The 10,192-nt window shown below is 36.7% G+C and overlaps 1 protein-coding gene across 1 annotated transcript in view; it reads right to left on the reverse strand.

The window, feature by feature from the left end:
• Positions 1-9,303: 9,303 nt before the first annotated feature.
• The window catches only part of LOC144976749 (sodium-dependent phosphate transport protein 2B-like), a 24,437-nt gene continuing 23,548 nt past the window's right edge, over positions 9,304-10,192 (reverse strand). The window contains exon 11 of the mRNA XM_078921145.1: positions 9,304-10,192. This exon is cut by the window's right edge and continues 751 nt beyond it. The gene's annotated coding sequence lies outside the window, so the exon portion shown is untranslated.

Consider the following 10,192-nt stretch of genomic DNA (forward strand, 5'->3'; position numbering starts at 1 on the left):
AAAAGAATAACTTCCATCAAGTATATAATGCTTTGGGATAAATTTTACTTTACAGCATTCAGTTTGTTTATTGCTGATATTAATGTGGTATATTATCTTGTTCGACTTAATAGATTTCAAAGATAAATTTTGATAATCGCTATGTCATGTTGTCACTATCCAGGTTTAAATTTGCATCTGTTTTAAAGGTGATCAGTTTTAAGTATGTTATACATTACATTTTTATTTTACTTTGATAGCTTTCTATAATATCAGAAGCTTTGAGATTCTTGTTATTACCAAAGAAATGTTATACATACATTAAAACATTCTCAAAGCCAGTACCTCATTCCTTGCAACATTTTAAATATAGCATGAAAATAGCTGCATCAATTGTTGATAGATTGAGGTGACTCTCAAAGTGTCACAATTTTCTTTTTAAGAAATCTCAGCTTTTTGAATTAGTGACAAATTGAAACTCATCTTAATTTACTGATATTTGATGTCAAAGTCTTTTTTGCCAAAGTTAGAAAAGTATGTTTTGTCATTTTTGGATAGAATAATCATGATGTGTTCAACATCGTTTATCTTCCAGTGAAATCTCATTTCCTTTTCATGATATGTGACCTACCATCTCATTCGGGTAATATGTCAGGATGAAACTGTCTTGGCTATGTGGAATGACACTTGCTTTTGGATCGGTAGGTCCTGGGTTCGAGTCCCGCTCTGAGCGGCACATAGTTGAGTACTTGGAAAATGCTCTTTACTCCCATTCTCTCACCGTACTCTGGTGTAAAATGAGTACCTGGCCGTTAACCGCCTTGTCTCTGTCAGAAAAATTGTAACAGGCATCATGTCTCATCCTTCATGTTAAGTGTTCATGTTGGCTAGGAATCCCTTTGTAAAGCGTTCTGAGCATGTTTAATGAATATTGCGCTATATAGAAATGCTCAAGTTTTGTTTTTATTTTTTAAAAGAGATTTCAAAGGTACGAAATTTTAGTTTCAGACAATATAAGACACTAATTTTATTCTACTAGATAAATGAATGCAGTATATAAAGCTTACTCCAAGTTATGTATTCTTGACAATAACTTAAAGTTTTCATCATATCCATCATCCTGACACAACACCAGTTTGTTGTGGTCACATATGCCCAGCAATTCACACCTATCTTAAATCATTACGCTGGGTGGGGTTCCTGACCTCCCATAGTGGGCAGGGAGGCACTTACTGTGTCTTCTATCACCCCCCCCCCCCCCCCCCCCCCCTGTATCTTTTTTCCAACATGCTTTCTGTCTTTGTCTTGGAATGAGATTTACTTGGTTTTGTCCTGGCCCTACCAGATACCCTAGCTGGGAGGGAAACGGTCAAATGTATAGTTAAGAGTTTTGGGAAATGATTTTTTGTCTTGTAAATTATCTCTCTGTTATGCACTGTATTTGTTTTACATATATATGATTTGTAAACATTTGAGTGTGTTCCTCTTAGTGGGGACATGTGCTTGTGTCAGGATGAGACATTTAGGTGATCTCAAACTAAGTACACTGATGGTAGTGCTCTTGGAATCTACATCTGTTTCCTATTTGTACCAATTCCCATTTGTCTTACTCTTTCTTGGGCGCTTCAATTGTAATTCTAAAACTTTTTACTACCCCATTTTCTTCCTTTTTACTGGCGCTGATTTGATCTAAATGTGTTGCAAGCGCAGCAAAACCATTAAAAACAAACAACACAACTCATTACGATTCTCTTAAATAATCTTATACTAATGGATGTATGATCATTGACCCTTAAATACAAAGAAAGCTTAAGGGATATTTTACAGGACATTGAAATAGTTAAAGATACTTCTTTGACATAATTTGCACTGATGAAATAATATTTTAGATTATAGAATATTTTCATTGACCGAGGTTTTTGTAACAGTTAGGCACCTGGTGGTTCCAATTTTTCTATATTAAAGCTTAAATCCTTACCGAAATACAAATTAATGCGATTTAAAATTATTGTGCGTGTCCTGGTATCATCATTTGTCAATGATTGTGTATATTTGATTAATCTGTAATCCAGATCAAAATCTTGTCATTATAATATAGAGGTGCTGAAATAAGTATTTTTGGATATTTGTTGGATTTGTTTATTCATCTTGATATTATTTTACAAGAATTATGTTTATGTTTAATTTGTTTATTTTCTTTTTTTTTTTTACATTTTAATTTTTCATTTTGTTGTTGTTTTTTTTGTTTTTTTTTACATTCGGTGATTATTATTTTTTTTACAGTGTTTTACATTTTATTATATTTTTATACAGTTGGAACACTTTACTTTTGTTGAAACTCAAAACGATACATATTTATTTTATATAGTTTAAATATATCTTGTATATAGTGCAATTTACATCCATTCTTTCATCACGCATTCCCTTCTACATTTCACTAAATGCAGGCCAGAATATTCCCCCCCCCCCCCCCCCCCCCCCCCCCCCATTTTTTCTTGTCATGTAACACCTGCATTCATGTTACGAATGTTTTCAATACTTCATTCATTGGGCCTCGACCACGGGACAATTTTTGCAATATGACATAATTAATTGTGAACTCTTGCTTCAGTTTCTAACCAGTTAACTGCCAACCTCTGAAAGAAAAAAAACATGCGAAGTCCCAGGTTTAACAGTTTTTGTCAAGATGAGGGTCATTTAAATCGATCAATATTTGAAGGACAAGTTTTCTGACCAAATTTTTAAATAGCTACATGTTTTTCAGAGTGCCACAGCAGTTAACAGGTTAAGTCATCCAAACAGTTTTGTTGAAGATGGTCTTCCTACTCGTACAGCATAATAAACATATCAAGTATACAATTTATTATTAACACTGTTTACCGATTGTAAGCATTTATTATATTATGAATATACATATCTCTGGGTGTATGTGTTTATGTGTGTGTTTGTATGTGTGAGTGAATGTTTGTAGATAAGGCTAATCGAATGTGACCCATCGCCTCAAAATGGTATTACGTCAATGTATCAGATGTTGAAAGTTGAATATTAAAATGCTGCTTTTTTTTTCCCATAAGGTGCTTTAACTTTATTTTTTTTTTACTTTCCCATTTTCTTCCTTTTTACTGGCCCTAGTATGACCTATATATGTGTTGCAAGCACCATAAAACCCTTAAAAATAAAACAAACTGAAAAGAAATCTCTAATTTCATATTTCTAACCCTATCGATTTTATATTTAATTATTTGTTCTCTGGTTGACTCGGACTTAATACCAGATAAAGACGATTGGTCACATGTACCGTATAGGTAATTTTTTTGTGGGAACACGAGTGCAATATTTAGATGGCCATAACATTGTTAATACTCTTTATCACTGTGTTATACTATTTTTTAAAAAGAATGAATCTCAACATTGGTGTATTTGTCACAGTTTATCCGGTTGTAATGTGTAGATCTCTATCCAATGTCTGGGTGGGCTGTTTTGACCTCCCATGCTGGGCTGGAGGCCACTTGCTGTGTCCTTTATCCCTCTAGTTCTGAGTTCTGAGTCGATTTTATATTTATTATTTATTTTTTGTTCTCTGGTTCACTCTGACATAATAATACTTGATAAAGGCAATGGGTCACATGTACCGTACAAGTAATTTGTTTGTGGGAATGAGTGCAATATGTATCCAGTTAACTGGCATACTTTGGGAAGACACCTCGTGTTTGAGCGTTTTTGCCAAGATGAGGGTCATTTACCTAAATCGATCGATATTTGAAGGACGATTTTTCTGGCCAACATTTTACATAATTTTTTTTTAACCAGAGTACAGCAATTCACTGGTTAATGACTATGTTATTGTTTATGCCCTTTATCACTGTTATACTGGGTGGGGTTTCCGACCTCCCATAGTGGACAGGGAGGTACTTGCTGTGTCTTCTATCCCCTTGTACCTGTTTTCCAACATGCTTTCTGTCTTTGTCTTGGAATGAGATTACTTGGTTTTGTCCTGGCCCTGGCCGGAGTCCTAGTTGGGAGGGAAACAGTCAAATGCATAGTTCTTGTTTTGGGAGATGATATTTTTTTCCTTGTAAATCATCTCTCTGTTATGTATTATTATATGTGTTGTTTTGAATTTATAATGTAAGCATTTGAGTGTATTCCTCTTTGTTGGATCTTGTACTTGTGTCTAGGTGAGACTTATAGGTGATCTCAAACTAAGTACATACATTGATGGTATGCTCTTGGAATCTACATCTGATCCCTTTTTGTTCCCAATTCCCCTTTGTCTTACTCTCTCTTGGGTTCTTTAATTGTAATTCTAGAACTTTCGACTATCCCATTTTCTACCTTTTTACTGGCGCTGATATAACCTAAATGTGTTGCAAGCGCCGTAAAACCCTTAAAAACAAAAACAAATCCAATTGCTTTCTGTCTTTGTCTTGGAATGAGATTACTTAGTTTAGTCCTAACCCTGGCCGGAGGCCTTGGCTAGGAGGGAAACAGTCGAATGTATATGAGACTTTTGGGAGATGATGTTTTTTTAACTTCTAAATCATCTCTCTGTAATGTACAGTTATTTTTTATTTTTTTTTAAACATATGATTTGTAAACATTTTAGTTTGTTCCTCTTCGTGGAGACATGTGCTTGTGTGGGTGAGACATTTAGGTAATCTCAAACTAAGTACAAGGATAGTATGCTCTTGGAATCTACATCTGTTACCTTTTTAAACTAATTCCCCTTTATCTTATCTTTTCTTGGGTGCTTTAATTGTAGTTCTATAACTTTTTACTATGCCATTTTTCTTCCTTTTTACTGGCGTTGATATGACCTAAATGTGTTGCAAGTGCGTAAACCCTTAAAAACAAAAACAAACAACTGTGTTATAACATTTTAAAAAAATGAATTTCAACACATTGATATTGATATCCTATGTTAAGTTCCCGACCTCCCATAGAGGGCAGGGAGGTACTTGCTGTATCTTCTATACCCCTGTATTTATTCTCCAATTGCTGGGTGGGGATCCTGACCTCCCATAGCGGGCAGGGAGGTACATACTGTGTCTTCTATCGCCTTATATCTGTTATCCAACATGCTTTCTGTCTTTGTCTTGGAATGGGATTACTTGGTTTTTTCCTGGCCCTCGTCTGAGTCCTGGCTGGGAGGGAAACAGTCAAATGCATAGTTATTGTTTTGGGAGATGATATTTTTTTCCTTGTAAATCATCTCTCTGTTATGTATTGTTATATTTTTTATTTTTAATGTTTAATGTAAGCATTTGAGTGTATTCCTCTTTGTTGGATTTTGTGCTTGTGTCCGGATGAGACTTATAGGTGGTCTCAAACTAAGTACTTTGATAGTGTGCTCTTGGAATCTACATCTGATCCTATTTGTTCCCAGTTCCCCTTTGTCTTCCTTTCTCTTGGATGCTTTAATTGTAATTCTAGAACTTTTTACTATCCCATTTTCTTCCTTTTTACTGGCGCTGATATAACCTAAATGTGTTGCAAGCGCCGTAAAACCTTTAAAAACAAATAAAAACAAACATTCTCCAATTGTTTTCTGTCTTTGTCTTGGAATGAGATCACTGAGTTTTGTTATGACCCTGGCCGGAGTCCTTGGCTGGGAGAAAACATTTCAATGTATAGTTACAGTTTCGGGATATTTTTTTCCTTGTAAATCATCTCTCTGTTATGTACTGTTATTTTTTTTTTTTTAACAAATGCTTTTTAAACATTTCAGTTTATTCCTTTCAGTGGGATCTTGTGCTGGTGTCTGGGTGAAACATTTAGGTAATCTCAAACTAAGTACACTGATAGTGCACTCTTGGAATCTACATCCGTTCCCTATTTAATTTGTACAATTCCCCTTTGTCTTACGTTTTCCTCAAGTCCTTTTAATTATACTCCTAAAATACTTTTACTATCCAATTTTCCTGGGTGGGGATCCTGACCTCCCATAGCGGGCAGGGAGGTACATACTGTGTCTTCTATCCCCTTATATCTGTTTTCCAACATGCTTTCTTTCTTTGTCTCGGAATGAGATTACTTGGTTTTGTCCTGGCGCTGGCCGGAGTCCTAGCTGGGAGGGAAACAGTCAAATGCATAGTTATTGTTTTGGGAGATGATATTTTTTTCCCATGTAAATCATCTCTCTGTTATGTATTATTATTATTATTTTGAATGTATAATGTAAGCATTTGAGTGTGTTCCTCTTTGTTGGATTTTGTGCTTGTGTCTGGATGAGACTTGTAGGTGATTTCAAACTGAGTACATTGGTGGTATGCTCTTGGAATCTACATCTGATCCCTATTTGTTCCCAGTTCCCCTTTGTCTTACTTTTTCTTGGGTGCTTTAATTGTAATTCTAGAACTTTATACTATCCCATTTTCTTCCTTTTTACTGGCGCTGATATAACCTAAATGTGTTGCAAGCGCCGTAACTGGGTGGGGATCCTGACCTCCCATAGCGGGCAGGGAGGTACATACTGTGTCTTCTATACCCTTATATCTGTTTTCCAAAATGCTTTTTTGTCTTTGTCTTGGAATGAGATTACTTGTTTTGTTCCTGGCACTGGCCGGAGTCCTAGCTGGGAGGGAAACTGTCAAATGCATAGTTATTGTTTTGGGAGATGATATTTTTTTTCCTTGTAAATCATCTCTCTGTTATGTATTATTATATTTGTTACAATTTATAATGTAAGCATTTGAGTGTATTCCTCTTAGTGGGGGCCGTGCTTGTGTCCAGATGAGACTTATTGGTGATCTCAAACTAAGTACATTGATGGTATGCTCTTGGAATCTACATCTGATCCCTATTTGTTCTCAGTTCCCCTTTGTCTTACTTTTTCTTGAGTGCTTTAATTGTAATTCTAGAACTTTTTACTACTATCCCATTTTCTTCCTTTTTACTGGCGCTGATATAACCTAAATGTGTGGCAAGCGCCGTAAAACCCTTAAAAACAAAAAAACAAACAAGCGCCGTAAAACCCTTAAAAACAAAACAAACATATCCAATTTTCATCCTTTTTACTGTCGCTGATATGACCTAAATGTGTTGCCAGCGCCGTGAAACCTTTAAAAACAAACTTAACAAAACAATGATATCATCTGTCTCACAGTTTATCCAGTTGTAATATAGATCTCTACCCAATGGTTTTACACCTGGATTATGTCAGCTTGAACCCGATGCAATGTAATTTTAAGCTTAACTTTGAAACATTGAGTAAATACAAATGACAAACTAAATACATTGATCGTGTGCTCTGGGATTCTACTTCTACTTCTTCTCCCTATTTGAGCAAGTCTCATTTGTCTTACTTTTGCTTGGGTGATTTTAATTGTAATCTAGATTTCCTCCCTCCCTTTTTAAAAAAAATGGCGCTGAAATAACTTTAATGCGTCATGAGTGTCTTAAAATCCCTATTTTAAAAAAAAAAAAAAAACCCCAAAAAAAACAAACAGAAAAGAAAAAACAAAAAAAAAAAAAACTTCCACAGAAAACGTAAAAGAAGAAGACAAAAGTGTTACTCGCGCCTTTTTAAAATTTCTTTTTCGTCCCCCCCCCCCCCCCTTTTTTTTTTTCTTAGATTACATTGTTACTGGGTTTTTTTCCTGTTATTTTATTTGTTGTAAATCCTTTATGTTGCGTACGTCTCAGTAATAACAAGAACGACACGAATGAGTATTTACCTCATGTAAAACATGTAGTTTATTCTCTCAGAGACCTTATTTTTAAAAATTAATACCAATGTTCCTCATACATTTTGTTATAAATGTTGTTTATTTGTTAAAGGGACATAATAAGATTAGTTAATTACATAATATCATATATAGCATTGTTTATATAAATGGAATATGGAATGCTGTTATTGGTTTGAATGAAAAATAAAGTACATTTTTTTCACATCAATTGTCAAAAATAATTTCTTATCTCCATCTTCTTTTTTTTCTTCCTTCCTTCCTTCTTCCTCCCTCGTTCCACACCCACACCCATTAACTCTCTGTCTCTCTCCCCCCCCTCTCTCTCTCTCTCTCTCTCTCTCTCTCTCTCTCTCTCTCTCTCTCTCTCTCTCTCCTCTCTCTCTCTCTCTCTCTCTCTCTCTCTCTCTCTCTCTCTCTCTCTCTCTCTCTCTCTCTCTCTCTCTCTCTCTCTCTCTCTCTCTCTCTCCTCTCTCTCTCTCTCTCTCTCTCTCTCTCTCTCTCTCTCTCTCTCTCTCTCTCTCTCTCTCTCTCTCCTCTCTCTCTCTCTCTCTCCTCTCTCTCTCTCTCTCTCTCCTCTCTCTCTCTCTCTCTCTCTCTCTCTCTCTCTCTCTCTCTCTCTCTCTCTCTCTCTCTCTCTCCTCTCTCTCTCTCTCTCTCTCTCCTCTCTCTCTCTCTCTCTCTCCTCTCTCTCTCTCCTCTCTCTCTCTCTCTCTCTCTCTCTCTCTCTCTCTCTCCTCTCTCTCTCTCTCTCTCTCTCTCTCTCTCTCTCTCTCTCTCCTCTCTCTCCTCTCTCCTCTCTCCTCTCCTCTCTCTCTCTTCTCTCTCTCTCTCTCTCTCTCTCTCTCTCTCTCTCTCTCTCTCCTCCTCTCTCCCTCTCTCTCTCTCTCTCTTCTCTCTCTCTCTCTCTCTCTCTCTCTCTCTCTCTCTCTCTCTCTCTCTCTCTCTCTCTCTCTCTCTCTCCATTACATACCATTTAAGTCCAACCACCAAATCACGGGATGAATTTTGATGCCACTTGAGATCATTTGTCCCCTTCCCAACCTTATTCAGTGCTAATGGTGACATAAAGTAAAAAAAGGAGGAAAGTTTTGAATGATTGCCTTTAAGCCCCATATTTATGCGCTCACCCATGCGGCTCTCTGTCGTCGTTGTAATGGAATGTGTCCATTGTGATTTGAGGACAAGCAAGCTCACACATTTCAAAGTCTTTTTCTCGACTGCCCGGATGCCAAAGGTCTGTTTCCGCCCCCCCCCCCCTCGACTTTTCAGGGTTTTTTTTTACACCCCAGTTCACACCTCCGCAGCTTTTCATGTCTCTCCAAGACGAAGGTCACTGAAGGCCCTTCTTTTCAAAGCAGAAATAATATTGAAATTAATGCAACCAAGGCCCCATACACTTGCAAAGGAAAGGAAAGATTTTGTGCCATAAACACAAATCGTATTATAGGCATATCCTAAACGTTAAACTTGGCTAACAGCAACGAGAGAGTTGCTCATTGATACAATGAACAATACCAATGATGTTCATGTACGATCAAGTGATGTATCCACTAGAGAATACGATTTTTCCTAAAGCGTTATTTATAACAGAACTTGTGATTATGACCATTACTATAAACGTCTCAACGTTAACACAAAGCAAAAAAGAGATGACTCCTGTTAGGCGATATTACGAATTTTTCCGACAGACAACGCTGTTAACGGCCAGTTCTCATTTTACACCAGAGTACGATGAGAGAATGTGAAAAGGAGCCTTTTCCAAGGACTCAACTATGCGTCTTGAACCCTGGTCCTTCTGATCCGAAGGCGGGAGTCATACCACTAGACGACATAGCCGCACAAGGGTTTGTTTTAGCTGAGATGTGAACCTTCCGGTTATTTTTTTTTTTCCAAAACCATTTGGCATCCCTGTGACTGACGAGATGCCGATCCAGACAAGAGGTTGACTTAATGTCTAATGAATCTCTCATGTGGCCTTTGTGTCAACATTGTCATGGACGGTGTCTTTTCGGGTTTCAAGACCAGTAGATACGCATACACATCTTAAAATCATTCTCTTTACTGGCACAATGCCTATCATGTCCATGCAAGACTTTGACTCGTTGAGTTGATTTTGTTTGTGGCTTTCTGTCGCCATTATCTCATTATATATTTGGCAAATTGGACTTTCTGTAATACTAATGATCTGAAACCACTGGATCAATCGTCAATAAATTTTGCATGATATTGACAATTGACATGAAATGGTTTGCGTGTATTATGAGATTGATTAGACATGGTGATTTTATCGAATCATCAAATTTGTTTCGTCAAATCCCATCGAAAACAGAACACCAACATTTTTAGCGCGTGGGTCGTTTGTCAACCTTCCGGTTAGCGAGTATGACAATGAGGTTGGAGTACTTGCATTGAATCGGCACCGTTTATTGAACTGACAGTTTTGCTTGTCACGGAAGATATCTAATGGATAGTATTTAAGGAAAATTAAGCCATGCAATATCATGCTTAAGAAATCAGAATATATA

This window comes from Berghia stephanieae, chromosome 7, assembly GCF_034508935.2.
Source record: "Berghia stephanieae isolate SIO BIC M18660-M18661 chromosome 7, UCSD_Bste_1.3, whole genome shotgun sequence".
NCBI lineage: Eukaryota > Metazoa > Mollusca > Gastropoda > Nudibranchia > Aeolidiidae > Berghia > Berghia stephanieae.